Raw genomic sequence first — 18,313 nt, 5'->3', positions numbered from 1 at the left:
GAAATCAAACGAAGGACTTGTATGCATGCATATAAGCATAAACAATGGACGCAAAACTCTGGGGGGGGAGGGCATGTGTGGGTGTGGGGTGGGGGGGGTAATAGTAAGATATGTACACATATAATACCTCAATAAAAATATTAAAAAAAAAAAAAAAAAAAAAAAAAAGAAGGAATGCAAAAGTCGGTATATGGCCAGGCTCCAAGAGAAAAGTAAAGATGTTTATTAGTAAAGATGTTTGAAAATAAACAAATGAAAAACAGGCGACACCTTTTCTGATTTGTGTAACTAGCATGTTGAGCAAGTATGATTCATGGCATAATAGAAATGCGACTTTACTGTTGACTCCTCCTGTCCTGATTCTCTCCCACCTCTCTCTCTCTCTCTCTCTCTCTCTCTCTCTCTCTCTATCTCTCTCTCTCTCCTGTTTCAGGTCAAAGCTATGGCTGGAAGGAGGGGTAAGAGGATAGGACGGCTTTGGCCTGAGCCTGGCCTTTGGCCAAAGAAAGCACCCTTTGGTGGACCAAGGCAAGACACTTCTCATGGGGTCAAATCCTGGGCTTTTCCGAGGTCCCCCTCTGGGACCTGCAGTTTCCTTGACACTCATATACACGACTCCATTTCTGCTGTGACTTGAGGCATGGCGGTGGGCAGTGGGGGGGGGTGGGTGAGGAGGAGGAGGCAGCACATCTTGTCTTCCTGCCAAAACCCCTTCACTCCTCCTATAGGCACTTTCGGGCAAAGTCTATGATGACCCAACCACATGATGGTCCTCTTTCTGGTATGGCTCGCATGTTGTGCACAGGAAACAATTGCATCCCTTCCCCTAAAAACTCTGCGAGCGCAATCCAAATCCACCCAGCACTCTCTCCTGGTTCCAGCACCTAGATAGCAAGTCACTTTCTCAGGCATGGCTAGGACACCAGATCTCTGTGCCTTCCTCCTACCGGGACCATCTTTCAGTGTTCTCCTGCAGCACCTCCAGCCTCCCCTGAAGGCAGAGAGAAGTATCAGCTCTCTCCAAGGGAACCTCTTCTCCTGCCCTCTCCCTGCTGTGCTCTCTCTGACCTTTTCCCCTATTCTTGGTCTGGATGAGGGCCAAGACCGAAGGCACATGAACCTTTTCCCTTGAAAACCTGCATCTTGGGGTGTGCTGTCATATTCATTTTTTTAATCTTATATATTTTTTCAGCATCCGACATCTTTTTAAAGACAAAGTAGGATGGGGGTTTAGTTCTTGTATCTGTGGCTGGCACGTGGGCCTCTCTGCACTCAAACCTCTGGCCTTTGGAGCATAGGTAGGGTTTGATGTGGCTGTGAAGGGTTCCTGGGGCCTTGCCGAAGTGCCTTTCAACTCTTGGCTCTTTGGAGGGCCAGAGAGTAGGATGGTGCCACAGCCCTGTGGGAGTCCAGGGCCAGCTGGCTGAAGGTGAGGATCTTGCCCCTGGTACAGCTGCTCACATGAAGTGCGCACACCTTCAGTTGGGCACCTCCTGCATACACGTCATCAGTTATAGACCCTACAACCACAGCAGTTTTGCCCTCCCAGCCAGGCAGCTTCATCTTCCAGATCATCCAGGCAGCCGCTTGGTGCAGCTCATGAACAACCTCTTCAGCATCACTTGGTTGATGGTGGAGTTGGTACGTCTGACAAGAAACCTGTACGGCTTGACCAGCAGCCTTAGGTAGATGTCCTGGCTCTTGGGGTTCTTGTGCCCCACCTTTCTGGTCCTTGTTGTGGCAGATGTCCATGAGCGTGATGATTCCTCCTGCTCCAGGTCAGAAAGTTCATTTTTGAATCTTGATGTTTATCATATTGGGATCTCAGGTGAACTAGTGGCAAGAAAAATCTCATTCTAAGATCCCGTTATGTTGTAACAGCCTGTTGTGGGAATGGCATCTTCCAGGATGCTCAACTGAGCTATGTCCTACTTGAAAAAAAGAGGCAGGGGACTGCTTGAGGACCCATTATTCCCAAGATCTAGTGTATGGTCCTCACCAGCTAAGCTTTTGAGCCCAGCACATCACTAACCTTATGCCACCTCCATAGAAATCTGTCCCCAGGATCTGAACAGCCAAATTCTGAGCCCTGCGTAAGACATGAAAACTGAGTCACGCAGTGGTGACTCACCAGTAAGAGGCCACACAATGAGTCAGGCAGAGGAGGCCTGGGACAAGCTTTTTAAATCTGAATTCTCTAGACTGCTTCTAGAGAACCACCCTTAGAGGGGAGAAGGCGCCAGGGCAAATGGGTGGGAATGCAGGTCAAGACGCCACACTCAGCATCTGAGAACGATGATGTATTTTGGCTTTTTGCACAGCTCATCTATTGCAAAAAACTTTGTGTGTGTTTTTTTTTGCAATTGATACTAATGTTGTTTTGTAATTCCCAACCCAACTTACTGATAATAAAGTCATCAATCACAGCAGGCCTGCCCTCCGTGACTCATCCTGGTCATTTCATTATCCTCTAGCAACGGCTTGCCTCAGTGTTTATGAAACCCTGGATGCAGGACTGTCAGGGGAGGTGGGGTGATATAGAGCAATGGTTAAGAACACAGTCTTGCTTATTGCACAAACCTGGGTTTGAAACCTGACATCACATTTGATGGCATCTTGGACAAGCCACTTGCTTAGTTTTTCCCATCATTAAAACAGAAATAATGGTGTGCTTGAAGAGTTGCATGGAGGAGTGCTAGTAAATGAGATGCCATTTATAAATGGCCCAGAATGTAGTACATGCTCTGTGAATGGATAAACATTATATTATTATTTATTGAGAATTTGTGTTTCCATTGATGATTGCTTTCCCTCACAATTTTGTTATTTGATTACAAATAATTTGGGGACAGAAAAAAAATTAAATTTGTGCCAATATACAAAAAAAGAAAATAAAAAAATCAAACATCAGAAAGACTCTAAACCACTCACAGCACACACACTCCTTGAGAGAAGGCCCACAATTGGTCCATTTTATATCGGCAAGTCCTGGCAAAAAGTGTTTGGAGAGCAGCTGCAAATAAATAAAAGGCTGAATAATGTGTATGTTCACACTAAACATTGTTGATTTGTGTCATGCATATTTGGACATGTTCATTCATCAGAGAAGAATCTGTGTGTACAACTCTGCACCAGACATCGTCTAAGACACAACTTGGCTGTCCACACACAAATCAACAGAAAAGCAAGCACACCCTCTGGTACAGAGGAATCCAAAGTCACAAAGTGACCAATAAGGTTAGGATGGTTCTGAAAAATACGTTTCTGCAGCAGAACCAGGAAGTGGGACTTGAGAGAATTGGTGGAATCTACCAATAGGCAGGATGGTGGGAGCGGGGAAGGGGGGGCGGGGGGTGTGGATCAGGAAATAGAAGCACCAACGAAAGCCTGGAGGCCACACATGCCAGACATTGAAGGGAGGGCAGTGAGGGAGGAGTTTGTGAGAGCTTAGGGGGAAAAGTGAAGACCTGCGAGAGAGATCATTTTCACCCATTGGAGACTGTTTTGCTGCCATGCTGATGTCCTGGGGTGAGCTTGCCCCTTCCTGGGAGAGGAGTAAGCTTGCTTGGCCCCTTGCTGGGCCTGAGAGGGACAAGACAGGGGTGGGATAGATGGGGCTATTGATCAAGGTTTTATGACCTTGGCCCAATCACTTCCCCACTCTGAGCCTGAATCCCCTCACCCATGAAATAAGGGGGTCGACCTGAGCTGAGGTTCTCACAGGTTAGTGTGTAGATGAGTTGCTGAGAGAATGTGTCTAAAATGCAGATTCCTGGCCCCCGCTACTAGATAGGTCTTCCTAGATTGGAGTGCATTTCACATGCATCCCCAGATGATTCTAGGAATTGCGGGCCTAGAGGAAAATGTCACAACCTTCTTTGAATGTGAGAATGCCATTTTTTACATTAAAAAAATGTTGTAAACTTTCACCATACAAATGTAAATGTATTTTTATGTTGGTTGTTTGAGAAAATAGTAACGACTGAAAACTATAATAAATTCAGTAACATTTTGAGATGCATTTGTAATTTGTTCATCTCAACAAGGGCATGAATGTGTGGAAATAGTATTATATGGGATGGGGATGTACTATTTATTCAGAATCTAGACACTGTTTGGATTTGAGTATTAAAATCTACAGACACCCAGGTATATAGCTCACAAATTGAAAGCCACTGGCCTAAGTTATCTGTAAATCTCCTTCTCAAAACTAATAATATACAATTCTAATCCCAGGCCTTACGGCTAATTGGCTAAATACTGGTTCTTTTTGCCTGTCCAAAAGAAACCTTAAAAGGAATCTTGGTTGAGCAAGAACCATGGCCTCAAGTAATGCTGACAAAGGAAAAAAAAAAAGGAAGTAACTTTGTTCTTTTCCCCCATACATCCATTTTTATCCACTGATTTGCAAGAGGGCTGGGGAGTTCACTTAGAGATAAAAAAAAAAGGGTGGGGGTGGGGGGACTTGCATCTTATTTACCTGTGAGTTTTAAATACAATACATAGGACCATCAGATAAGAGCCAGTTTTGCCAAGAGGACCTATGGATTCTCCTGAACTGAATCATCCATCACAGGAGAGGGGCTCTGGGGGCAGCCAGGCCCAGCACAGCCAGGGCTGGAGGGAAGCCACGCCTCCAGAACTACTCTGTGAGCTGACCTCAGACCTTGGCCCGCCCCGCCCCTCCCAGGATGCACAGCTGGAAGAGGAATCTGTGTCTGAACTTAAACAGGTCTTTTACTTAACACATCACCTCTGAGTGGCTGGAGCTGGGGAGCCCTGGCTGAGGGTGACGCATAGAAGCTTTCTCTTTCTCTCTTCATGAGGGTGGGGCAGCACCTGGCCTCCAGCAACAGCTGCAGTGTTTGGCAAGAAACCAGCACCAGCCCTGATTCCTGGAAACATGTGAGCATTCTGGGCTTCTCAGAAATATTTCAGAGGGGTTTATGTCAAAGACTGGTCTTCGTCCATTCAAGCGCTAGAGACTTGGGTACCACACATAAATGTGAGGCCTTGGTGATGTCAGGGATGTTCAGATCATCTCTATATATAAAGGGCTAATATACTAAGTGTCCCCCCACCTGTCCGACTCGTTGCTATGACGTGCACTGACCACCAGGGCAGACGCTCAATGCAGGAGCTGCCGTGATGCGCACAGAGAAACGGCACCGCAGAACTGGTGTCCACAAAGCAACACTTGGCTTCTCACAAGTGGGACACAGGCCCCGCCACCACCCCTGAGCGACAGCCCACCAAATTGCAGCCAACGCTGCTGAGACCCCATGGCACAAAATGCTGTCCACAGCCCAGCCCAGCCCAGAAACGGTCACTGTGGGCATCCTGTAATGACGTCACATAGCAACACCCAGCTTCCTCTCCCTAGTGACTAGCCTCCTTGCAGTTATTTCAGCTCAGGAACACGACTTGCTTTATAGCCAGGTGGGAACATTCTACACTTTAACCAAATGTTTGTGAAGCATTTTTCCATGCCTCATCTCATTTGATCCTCACAGAAGTCCTGGAGTAGGTAGATAGGAGACTTGGTGGAATCCTATTTTCTTTTCATTAGCCAGAAAATGAAGATTTAGAAAGCTTAGAAACTTGACCCGACTGAAAAGAAGTAAGAAATGGTGGACCTTGAAAATGACTTCAGGTTTTCTCACTGTGCAGAATATAGTCAAACATTGCTGCAGTTAAATATTTTACCCTTTGTTTTCCCTGCATGATCTACAATAATAATCTGCTTTGTGTTGATATTTACTGCTGTGTTGCTGATAATTACCTGAAAGAGAAGTTGGGGTACTTCACTGGGCTGGAAAAAGTTTAGCTAAACCAGAAAGCAGGTCTAATTAAGCAAGTTTATATGTATAAAACTGTTGCTGGTGCCAATCACACACGTGTGTTTCGATCTGTCATTGTTGATCGTGAATTTGGTTGACACTTCTATTATAGAGAAAGGGCGAACAGCGATATTAAAATATTTCTTCTAATTAATTTCCTTTCAATGTGCATGAATTGGTGCACTGGGCCACTAGTAGAGATATAAGGTTGGGAGCAAAGTTCATCAAAAGGCTGTCGCTTTGTTCTTTAGGTTCCTTTTGGTTTAATGGTTGTTCCTTATGGTGGTAACTGGAATCAGAAACAAAAGCCTGGTTCTCATGCCAGCTGTCAAGGCACCCATAGCTGCTATCTCTTTTTATGTCACTCATTCTCAGTTCAGGTGATGGAGGCGTATCCAAGTGAACCTCCCCTCTCTATGCCCATGACCTTTGCAGATGGCTTCTGGTTCCCTGGTTAATGGCTGGTGTTTAGCCTCAGAGCTGCAGGAGAGACACTGGAAATTGATGGCTGTGGACTCCACTGGGCTCAGAGGCATCCTCTCACTCACTCTGCCAAATGGGGTCCACCCAGGCTTTTGGTGAGGGTAACTACAAAATATGTGCTATGGCTGCCCAGAGTACTCTTAAATTCCTGCCACAGAGATGTCAGGGAGGCAGCACAGAATTGATATAATGCAGATTCTGTAACCTGAAAGATGTGGCTCTGAATCCCAATTCTGACACTGATCAGCTGTTCAGACTTGCAAAAATCACTTAACCTCTCTGAGCGTGGTCTCATCATTTGTAAACTGGACTTGATAACCCCTACCTTACAGGGTTGTTGCTCACAACAATTTTGTATGTTAGGTGCCTGGCACAGTCATTGCTCAGGCAATGTGATACCAGGTAGGGACATGTATTACAGAGCCTGCACCACCCAATGTGTCCGCATTCCTTTATTCCCATTGTGCTAGGCAGCATCTTGGCACTTGGATATAAAGATGCATGAGACTCACCTCCCATCTTGTTTCCCCTCCCTCATGCTGGGAGCCCAGTTCAGGGACTAATCAGTCTCCTTCCTGGTGGCACAGACTGGGTGGAACCCTTTCTGCCTCTGAGTAGGGCTCATTATGGATGCCTCGGACTCAGGTTGTCCTGGGGATTAAAGTAACATGGCCATGGGACATAAACAACAGAATGGTGTGGGGCTGGAAAGCCATCAGATTGGTGTGGGGCTGGAAAGCCATCAGAAGAAATGTGAGAATAAGATCTTGGTTGAATAGCTGTGGCCAATATTCTTGAAATATCCTTTCTCTGTCCTTAGGGTGAGGAGGAGGAGTTCTCACCCCAGATCGTGAGGGTGTAAAAATCTGATCCTCATTGTGGGGCACTGTGTGCGGAGGGACCAGCCTTTCCAGGCAATCCAGGCTGAGGCCGGATCTTCCCAGCACTCAGAACCGGGCTCTGGGCACCAGAGGGGCTGCCAATTGTTAACAGAAACCACTAGATCTTTCTACCCTCTATTCCAGGCAAAGGCACGCTTCTCCATGTAGAAAGCGAATACTCCTCCTCCTCCTAGCCACATTTATGGAACACCTATTCACTAGACATTGGGCTAAGGGTCACCAACATTCAGAACCAATCTTCTCCCTGGTCTAAACTTCACTTCCCCTCACCTGATTTCTTGCTGCATCTTTCATTGAGAAAATAGATTCCACCAGGCAAGTGTGTTTCACTCACTGCAGAAGTCAGAGTCCAACCAGAAAACAGCTCTCTAATCTAAGTATTTAAAACAGAGGGGATCTAATTCCAGAAAATGGCTACGGAAGAGAAAGAAGAAGAAGACACCACCCAGGAGGTGATGAGACCACCCAGAAGGTAACCTCAGCAGAAGGGGGGGTGGGGGGAAGGAGGTGGCATTCCCCAAGCCGAGGTGCTGGTCTCACTTACTGAACCCAGACCACGGTGCACATGCCTGAAGGAAGCCAGTGCCAAGAAGGGGAAGTGGCTGCTCTGGACATTTCACCCAAAAAAGGAGGGAGAAGGAATACCCCTGCTTCTCCCTTCCTCCTACCCTACAATCTCCCATCAGGAGCTCCCACTGACCACACCCAGATGGAGGCCAGCTAATACAGGAGCTGGGAGATGCAGACCGTGTCCCATGCCACATAGAATCAAGCAGGGGGAAGGCATGGAACACCGTCAAGGGCAAGCAGACCTGGGACAGGAACATTCACATTACTTTATATAGTCCATACAGAAACAGTCACCCACTCAGGTTGGAATTACTATTATCCCATTTTCCTGATGAGGAAATTAAGGTTTCAAAGAGTTCAAAAAGATTGCCCCTGGGCCCTGAATGCAGACACATTTGGGCATCTGACCCAGTTTAAGTTCTGCCCAAGATTAAAACTCTCAAATCCTGTTTTCTCTCCTGATGGGAGAGCTGGGTAAGCTTTTATGAAAGTTAGCCAAATATATCTTTAGAGTAAATAAGAGGTTTTTAATTTAATTTTGAAAACCACAATTAATGGGAAATGCATGCATTCCAAAGAGCCCTCAGCTAACTAAAACAAGCCGGTGGCCTGTTGGAGCTTGACAGCTGGTCAGCCTTGGAGAATAAGTACAGGGCCTCCAGGGACCAAACTGTAGCGAGGATGGAACGCCATCAGAGTCAGCTCTGTGTCCAGCCAAGGCTACCCGAGCTCTCACCAAGTCATATGAACATTTCTGCCCATGTCCCTGCCTGGCAACATTGCTCTGGAGTTCCCACAGCTGTGTTAGTGATCGTGAAGCTACAACATGACACCACAAGCCCCTTCCTCCTGGAAGCCTCTCTGACCCCCACGTCAGGCCATTTGAGATTCCTCTCCTCTCCCCTCAGCATTCTGGGCTGCCCTGATCATGGAAACTGACACAACACTGCTTTGTCGTGGTCCATGTTCTCATTTACTGCCCCAGGAGGTGGTGAGCTCCGCCAGGGTATGGCCCTGGATTTGCCCTCTGCTGAGCACAGCACGGAACACATGGTAGACATGCAATGGAAACTTGAGAAATGAATGAGCAAAGAGACATGTAAGAACCCAGGATATTCTTAGCAGCATGGTTCACCGGAAAGAATGTGCAGTCAGGTGTCCACTCGACTTAGAATTCATCCCAGGTGTGCTACTCACACGATGTGCAATCTTGGTAATCACTTGAAGTCTATAGTCCAGTGTTTTCTCTAAAAAAATGGGATTTAATGTTACCTTCTTTACCGGGTTGCTGTGGCTGCTGTTCGAAGAAAGCCTTGCTCAATAACTATCATTTCCATTCTCCCTCGATATTTTAAGAACGTAAGTCCTCACTTGACATTGATAGGTTCGGCAACTTTTAGCAAAACAACAAAAAAGGGAAATCAACTTTACCATAGGCTAATTGATATAAACAAGAGTTAAGTTCCTGTGGCATCTCATCAAGTTATAACAAAATGACTTTGAATGAAACATTGTTTGAGCACCTCTTCTCCCCTAAAATGATTATGGGTAACCATTATGGGTAACAGAATTAACCATTAGCACATGATACTGAATTTTTGCTTTAGTGGACAATCTTATTAATATAATGATGCGATATGGATTGACTACTTACTGTGCAATAGTCAGTGTTGCAAAATGGCTAAAAGTATGGGCTTGTAGTCAGATTGCCTGGATTGAATTCTGGTTCTGTCTTAATTTCATCTGTAAAATAGACATGATAATCTTACCTATGTAATCATATCATCAGAAAATACCTGGCTTAGAGTCAGCATTCAAGAAAGATTAAGTATCATCATTCTTATAAGCCAAGCAATTTCCCAAGTATTTTCCTCACATGATCTCACCCAATCTTCACAACAGCGTTATCAAGTAGCTATTGTCATTCCCATTTAACAAGGAGGAAACCCTCTCAGGGAGGTTATGTAGTTTCCCAAAGGTTAGCTAAGTTGGTTATTGGCAGAACTCACAGCTCTTAGCCATTAACTGCCTCCTCTTTACTCTTTTTTTTTAAATATATTTTTATTGATATCAGAGAGGAAGGGAGAGGGAGAGAGATAGAAACATCAATGATGAGAATCATTGATCGGCTGCCTCCAATTGAACCGTGACCTCCTGGTTCAGAAGTGGATGCTCAACCACTGAGCCATGCCAACTGGGCTCCTCTTTACTCTTTGAAGTAAAGATAGATTTGATGAATTTTTATAAATGGCCACAATTGTTTTTGTTCAATCATAATAACAGGAATAATAATAATCCCTTAAAATTGTGTGGCATATTGCAGTTTACCATACAAACTGCTTTCTCATGTGAGCCTCACACTAGAATGCTGTAATGTGTATTTGTTTGAAAATATTTAATTCTTCAAAAGAATAAAACATATTAGATAAATGAAATTCATAAAATATATTAGAAATGATGTCTATTTTTAGTTTATTATAACTATGAATATTATAGCACATGTATATTTAACATAGAAAGGGGTGGAAGGACCAAGAGAGATATAATATTTATGAGGCAACATTATAATGGCACCTGCGCCCTGAATATATGTATGCATGAGACCGATGAGGCACTAAATATTCTGGGTGCACTAAATATACAAAAGCAATCAATGATTCAGCCATACACTGAGGACACCTGCCTGGCTCCATGTGTCCTCTGCCAGCTCTAGGCTGCAACTCACGGCTGCTCAGCAGGCTCATTGGCAACCTACAGCTATGGGCCTGGTATTCTTGTCCCTGTGTCTTCCCAATGCAGCAAGTGTGTGTTCTTGGCCAGGCAATCTCCATCTGCAGACTCCTTAGCTTGAACTTCAACTCTGGTTCTGTAACCAAACCGTCAGTGAAGTAGGGTGATGTGGCCAAGAGAGACAACCCAGGATTCAGGTAGTGTGGACCTTCCAGCCCACTCACACCCTGTCACAGAGTGCTAATGCATCTCACCTGCTTCTCACTGTGTGTTTTTAATTAATTTACAACCTGTGTGATGTAAGCATTTTAATTTGGTGAGTGGGCCTTTCTGTTCTGTGACCTCTGGTAGGGGAGTACCCCCTTTGGAGGCTACCATTGCATCAAGGTAATTTCCCATGTGATAAATGGTGCGAGGTAGAGAGTCAAGATCCCTTGTTATAGATAAAGAAATTAAGAAACATAAAGGGTATGTAATTTGTCCAAGGTCACACAGCTATTAAGTGGATTAACTGGAATTCACACACAAGTTTCTCCAACTCCAAGCCTAGTTCTTTTTATTCTAAACAAGATCCTCCTGCCAAAAACAGATCAGAAGGTACTATAAAAAATGAATTGGATTTCCTTATTGGGCCTTTAAAGGCAGGAAAGAGGAATTTCAAGGCTGTTCTGAGCGGTGGTGTCTGGACAGAGCAAGATGTCATTTTAGCAAAAGCCTTATTTTGATTGAGCCACACTCATTGGGCATGCCCATGCTTGGAATGTCCTTCAAAGGGGTTTCAGATTTACAGTCAGCCTTCCTCTGTTCCTCATTGATTCTGTAAACACTGTCTCCTTATGGGCAAGGTCCCAACCAACAGACACGTAGAGACTCTGACACTGTTAGGAATTAAGTCCAGAAAAAGGGAAGGCTTGAGCCAGAAAGTGTTCCATTGTCTTCATGATCTTTCTAAAGCTGGATTCCTTGCCAGACAATGTCACCCTCAAAGATTTGGCTGGTGTGTTTGCTCTGGCTCTTTTAACTGTTGACTTTTGGATAGACTCTAGTTTGGCTTGGATATAAAACCTGCTTTCTCCAAATTAATAGTTAACTCGAATAAGCACTTTTTGGTCTTCCTTCCATTCCCTTCTTTACTACCTTTCAAACCGTGTACACATAAACGTTGCTGGCCAAAAGGATCTGTGGGCTGTGACCAAGGCCTTCTAGAGAGGGAAGGCTCTCTAGGATGGGCAGGACCAGACATCCTATTTCATCTGTGTCAGTGCTCAGGCTCTTGTGGAAACATCGGTCTTTTCAGAGGAGGAAATGGGTCAGCTTCAACAGAACCTTGCAAATAATTTTTAGTAATCATTAGGTTCCCAAATGTGTAACTTTTCTGCACATTTACACTGGCTTTGCTCTTGTTCCCATTTCATTCTAGCCATATGACCCCTTCCATTGCTCACTAAATCACTAGGTTAGAAAAACATCACAATAATGACAACTCATGGTTATGAAGCACTGTAGCTATTAACATGGAAAATAAACACAATGCAATCCTGTGTATGGTATTTTAAACTATAATTTTATGCATGTGTGCAGGTATACATATAAATAAGAAAAAGTTCTGGGAGGAGAAGTAATAAAATGCTTAAACACACTTATGGAGGAATCATAGGTAATTTTACTTGATTTTTTTTTATAACTCTCTGTTTTCCTTAAACTCTTATAATCACCTTTCATTGCTTTTAGTATTTCTTTTTTTAAAAGCTTTTTTATTTACATTTTTAATAGAAATAAAAATACTTGACAAGGCCTTTAATGTTACCAGGGAGCTTTTCAAAAGCTAAACAATCTCAGCTGAACTACATAACAGCCCTGGGAAGTCAGTATCATCTTTATAGCCACTTTATAGATGGCTCAGTCTATTGTGTGCAAGGTTACACAGCTACTAAATAGTAAAACTGAGAGGCGAAGACAGATGTTTTTGACGTCAAAGCCCATGTACTTTCCACTCTGCCATAGCTGCTCTCTGTAAGCACTTTCATCATGTGTCCTGGTTTCCATCAACAAGGCTCTGTGGCATGGCACTCCACGGAGGTGCAAAGATGAAAATCCTGCCCCCCAGGAACTCACAGCAGAATAGGGGTTCTCAATCCCAGCTGCTCATTAGATTCACCCTGGGCCGGTTTTAAATCTTTCTATGCCTGGGCCATATGTCAGCTGTTCTTTAAAACTCCTCAGATGATTCCAATGTGCAGCCAAGATGAGGACAACTGATCTACCAGGAGCTGGCACACCCATAAAAGCACAGATCCCGTGAGAGACAATAGGTACTCGATTATGACTATTCCCTGCTTTGTATCCAGTAATGGCTTCCTGGCACTTAATGGGTCTTCGGCATATGGATCTCTTTGCACGGATGTCATGAGGATTGAAGACTATACATTTAAGACTATAAACTCTAAACAGCTTTTAATGTTTATCTTAAGATTAATTGAAAATAGGTTTTTCATCCTCTAACTGCACATGCAGTTAGGCAGTACTGTGTAGCAAAGAGAAGTCTAGACCTGAGACTCTGAAGACCGACTTAGCCCTGCTACAAGAAACTGTGATTTGGGACCAGTCATTTCTCTCTGGGTCTCAGTTTCTTCCTCTATAAAAGGATTGAATTAGATGCTGCCTTACAATCCCTCCAGCTCAAATTTCCTGTGATTCTCCATCATGTAACCCTAGATTGCTAACAAAGCAGGTAGTCTGAGACAGATAATGAACTTAAAATGTAGCATTTTCAGTTCTCTATTACTACCTTACAAATCACCTCAAAACTTAGTGGCTTAAAACAATGGTGTATTTTTTTTCTTTCTGATTATGTAGAATGACTGGGAGGTTCTTCTGCTGGTTTTGCCTGGGCTCACAGGTGCAGCTGCAGGCAGAGGGAGCTCAGCTGAACCTGTAACACCACCCAACTGGTGGTGCTGGCTGTGGGCTGGAGAGCCTTAGTTCTGTTCCATGTGACCTCTCATCCTCCAGGATAGGCCGGACTTCCTCCTAACCCGGAATTCCAAGAGGGTCAGGGTGGAAGCTGCAAAGCCTCCTGGGGTCTAGGCTCTGGAACTCTCACGGTGTCACTTCAGCCATAAGCTTAGTCAAAGTAAGTCACAGAATTATCCCAGATTCAGAAAAAACAAAAAAAAAAAATAAAAAGGGGATGGAGCCATGGACTCCACTGCTTGATGAGGAAAGCAGCAATGACAGGTTGCAAAGGGGCATAGATACAGGGAGGTGTGATTCATGGATGGTCATTATTATACTGATCCTCTGTGCTATTTTGCCTGTAGATGCCATATAATACAGTGGTGAAGAGCACAGCCTTTGGATTCACACTCTCTGGGTTTAAATCCTGCTGCTGCCATTTACGTGTGGTACAGAACAAGGGACTTCAATCGCTCTGTGCCTGTTTCCTCATTGGTAATTCGAGGAGAACAATAATAGTGCCCACCTCATGGGGTGACCTTGATAAAGAAATGTGATCATGTCTGCATAAATGTGATCATGTTGGCAAAGCCCCTAACACACAGTAAATGTGTCCTAAGACCTCTCTGCTCTTACTACTGGCTCTGATTTTCTGCAGGAAGTGAGGGAGCTGCTTTATTCCATATAAACGCACCAACCCTTATCTTCCTCCTTCCTGACATTACCCTGGTGAGACCGCGGCCCCTTGTTGCAAACATGGGGGGTTAAAATGAACGCGCTAAGGGTTATTATTTAGCTCATTCACACACACACAGCATCTCTTTCCATGAAAGACTCAGGCCTGGACACTGATCTTTAAACAAGGAATGTGACTTATGGCCTCCGTGGGAGGAGTGAGCTCTGGCATGAATGGCTCTTGTTGTTCCCTGGTAGCCCCCGGCTCCACTGCCTGGCTGAGCATGGTTCAGGTGAGTGGGGATGTCAGCTCCCACCTGCACACAGCCTGCCACTACTTGCTGGTCTTGACTTCCACCTGGACTCATCTAACTGAGGTTTGGAGGGGCGCTCAGGTCACTGGTGGGGTCCAACCTGTTAAGTGCCTGCGGTATCCCTACTCCCTAGGTCAAGCCTTACCTGTGACTTGTTCTCTGGAATATATGACTGAAACTCTCCCTAAGGCAGTCCAACCATACTCAGCAATCTGACTCAGGGCTTTGGAGTCGGACAGACATGGGTTCAAATCCCTGACACCTCCTTGCATCATGACTTAGTGCAAGTGAGAAAAACCTCACTGAGCCTCAGTTGTTTCCTCTGTAAAATGGGGACAGTATTATCTACCTAACAAGGTTGCTATAAAGATTAGAAATAAGTATATAAAACACCCAGCACAGTCTGGATATTAGTAGAATTAAACTAAATAATTTGTACAAAGTGCCCAAGAACTCAAGTCCTCAAAAAAATGTTACTTCCCTGTCAGTATTAGGGTGAATCTAAGCCTGGAGTGAGCGATTCATTCATTTATTAATTTACTCAACAAACCACTGCTTATCCTGCAGAGAATGACCAGATATATCACATTCCAATCTGGAAGCTCCAGGAAGGCAGGCATCTGTCTTTTTGTCACTCGTTGTTTAAATGCATCTAACACAGTGCCTGAAAACACAGGTGTAGAATAAGTGTTCGTTGAAGGAAAGATAGCTAGGCTCCGCCATCACCGAGCTTGGATTTAAAGGGAAGATGGTGAATATACATAAAAAACCCTCTAATTCCAGGTTGATTGATTCAAGTGATCAGAGAGGAGCAAGGGCTGTTGAAGAAATTACATCTGCTGAGCTCTAAGACAAGGCTTCACGAGGTGCATTTAGAATGTGCTTTGAGGAAAGGAACGGATGTTAAAGTACAACATAGGAAAGAAGACTGAGCACAAAAAGGAGAACCAAGTTTAACCCGTGGTTGAAGTTTTAGAATTGAAACTGTAAGCATATTTCTCTCTCTCTCTCTCTCTCTCTCTCTCTCTCTCTCTCTCTCTCATTTGTGTGTTTATATGTCTAAATTAGAAAGGCCTGGGAGTGTGTAGCATTTCCCTATCTCTAGGTGATTTTCCCAAATTAAATTATAAAATCTCTTAAAAAGCCCATTGTATTGATTGGCTTTGAGATTAAAAAGCTCATATGTAAATTGAATATTCCTAAAATTCCAGAAATAAAAGAAATTGACCCTGAAATACCTTCAATGTGATTTTAAAAAATAAAGTATTCTTATAGAAACTAACTCAGAAATTTTTTATAATTCAAGTTCTCAAGATGTAGGCAAATCTTTGGCAAACAAGACTAGTTCAATAATTTCAATTTCCTAAAAAGAGCTCTGTTTTCTCTGATTAGAGTTAAGTATAATACAAACATACACTTTTGTTCTACTTGAATATTTTCTCCCTAAACTTATCCAGATTTACTGACAGAATAAGCTAGTATTACTTCTACTAAATATATAAAATTACAAAAAAATTGCTTAACCAAATTGAATAATTATTCAGACAAACTTTATTTTAACAGTAAATGTTTTTCTAACATGTTAGCTTGAAGATAATGTCCAAGATCTTTATGTAACTTAAAACCTTGGACTGATACTAAATTGAGTTAATTAATAGACATTCATTAGATAGCAAATCATTTCCAAAGAGATAGAATACTGAAACAGTGTTACTCGGTATAATTTAAGTTTATATGCTTTTGCTTCTTATTTTTATATGCTACTGAGAAACTATATATATTTGGGTCTATTAACTAATGTGTTTATGTTTTGCCACTTTGGGAAATAATACATGTAATGGTATAAAAAGTTCTAGAAGTTTCCTGAAAAGAAATTTAATTATGATCAGAACTGGGTACATTTTGATTGATTTATTTATAGATTTTCAGTGTCTTTGAACTATTTTACACCTCTATAAATTGTAGGTGATGAATATGCAAACTTTGTCTTGTCTTGTAAAGATTGATCGACATCCTTCCTCCCTATGGAAAAACCAGTTTTGGTACCTACATGCAAATTGGACTGGATCTGGTTACCTTACCCACATTGTCAATTCTTCCCAAATTTTCAATTTCTCCAGATTCCTTCCATATCTAGCTACAACCTTTCTTTTCCAACACTCCTACCTGGTGGCATTATTGAGAATTATAACTCAACTGTCCATATTCCTATTGGGACCCTAAGTTGCCTTGCAGCTATGATGACTTGGTATAAATCTTGAAGGACTCACCATCACAGCAGACCATGCATGAGCTGGAATTCTCTCTGGACAAGCCACTGTCTAGATTCCTGAGGAAGTCTGGCAAAATGCTTGGGTCATGCTTGCCCTTATCTGAGAGGTAACCTAGACTGTGGACAACATCACAAAAAGCATTAACATCCTAGATCGAGAGCTTCAAGTAACTCAGTGTGTGGTGCTGCATAACTGAATGATTTCCCTCTATTGGCCTGCTGGTATCCATCAGGAATTCAACTCCTGGTTCTTTAATTTAATACCTTTGATGCTAATATTCCCCCTTTTCGTTTTAAGCATCCTTCTTTTAAGATATCTGATCTCCAGGGCCATAAAGTAACCAACCTTTGCCACTACCTCTCTGCAGATAGTTCAACTGGTTTTGCAGGAATATAGGCAACAAAAAGTCCTTGAGAGACTATTTCTGAGACCTTGTTTCACTCCATTCAAGTGGTTTATGATCACCTCTGAGTTGTTCAGTGTGAAGTGAACTTCATTCATTTTCAATAAAAGGACAGACCAGCAATGTTAAACTTTACCTGAGCTCTGTGCTTTCAGAAGACAGAGATAGCTAAGAAATTCACCTACACTTTTGTTCTCCAAAATCCCTTCATTCTTTTGTATTCCTAGAAACAGCTACCAGCAAAGTTCTGCCATATCTATATATATAAAAGGCCAAGTGACAGACTGTCAGTCCAACCATCCGACTGACCAGCTGGCCAGTACTTATGATGCACACTGGCAATTTAAAAATAAATGTTGATTTGTGCATGCACAATACATGTAAAGCTCTCGCTGGCGCCAATCGCATGCAATGCCAGAATGTATCTGAAGACCAACTATTGGCACAATGTACCTCTGAAGCTGAAAGAAAGCAATGTCATCAACAGGATATTGTTTATTTATTAATCAATTTATATATTATTTTTATATACATTTTACCAATTTTCTTTCATCTCTGATACTTCTATTATAGAGAAAGGATGAATAGTGATATTAAGATATTTTATATTTTAATTTTATAATACTATATTATATATACTATTTTAACATGTAATTTTTTGCAGTAATGTAATTACTGCACGAATCTTTGCAATTAATTTCCTTTCAATTTGCACGAATCCGTGCACTGTGCCACTAGTGCATAAATAAAACCCATCTTTATTCTTCTTCACAACCCATAAAACTGAATGACCCCCCTGTTTACCTGCCTTTATTAAAATCCCAGGCCCCCTTCATTTTCTTAGAGAACTTCCTCATTGATGAACATTCTCCCTATTGCAATAACTTGAATGAAATTATCTCCTTACTTGACAGTCTGTTTTGTCTTTCACACTCTCCAATTTAAAAAAATAAATAAAGATATGGGAGGTGTTCCCCTGCTGTTGAAAAAGTAGTGAGAGGAGGCGATGTCTGAGATAGTGACAGCCATCTCCAACGATGAGATACGAGCCTGAGGATGGTACAGGGGGATGTAAAAAGGTACCTGGATCCTTGATGACATTGTTATTTTGCTGAAAATAGTCAATCCTCTTCTTGTTATGGGAGATAGTATATAACCTTATGCTTTA

The 18,313-nt window shown here is 42.9% G+C and overlaps 1 pseudogene; it reads right to left on the bottom strand.

The window, feature by feature from the left end:
- Positions 1 to 1,230: 1,230 nt before the first annotated feature.
- Positions 1,231 to 1,752, bottom strand: LOC103297001 (60S ribosomal protein L18-like; annotated as a pseudogene).
- Positions 1,753 to 18,313: the final 16,561 nt, after the last annotated feature.

The sequence above is a fragment of the Eptesicus fuscus genome, chromosome 13, assembly GCF_027574615.1.
Source record: "Eptesicus fuscus isolate TK198812 chromosome 13, DD_ASM_mEF_20220401, whole genome shotgun sequence".
In the NCBI taxonomy this organism is placed as follows: Eukaryota; Metazoa; Chordata; class Mammalia; order Chiroptera; family Vespertilionidae; genus Eptesicus; species Eptesicus fuscus.
The sequence above is the reverse complement of the archived record's forward strand: the minus strand, read 5'-3'. Positions and strand labels throughout refer to the sequence as shown.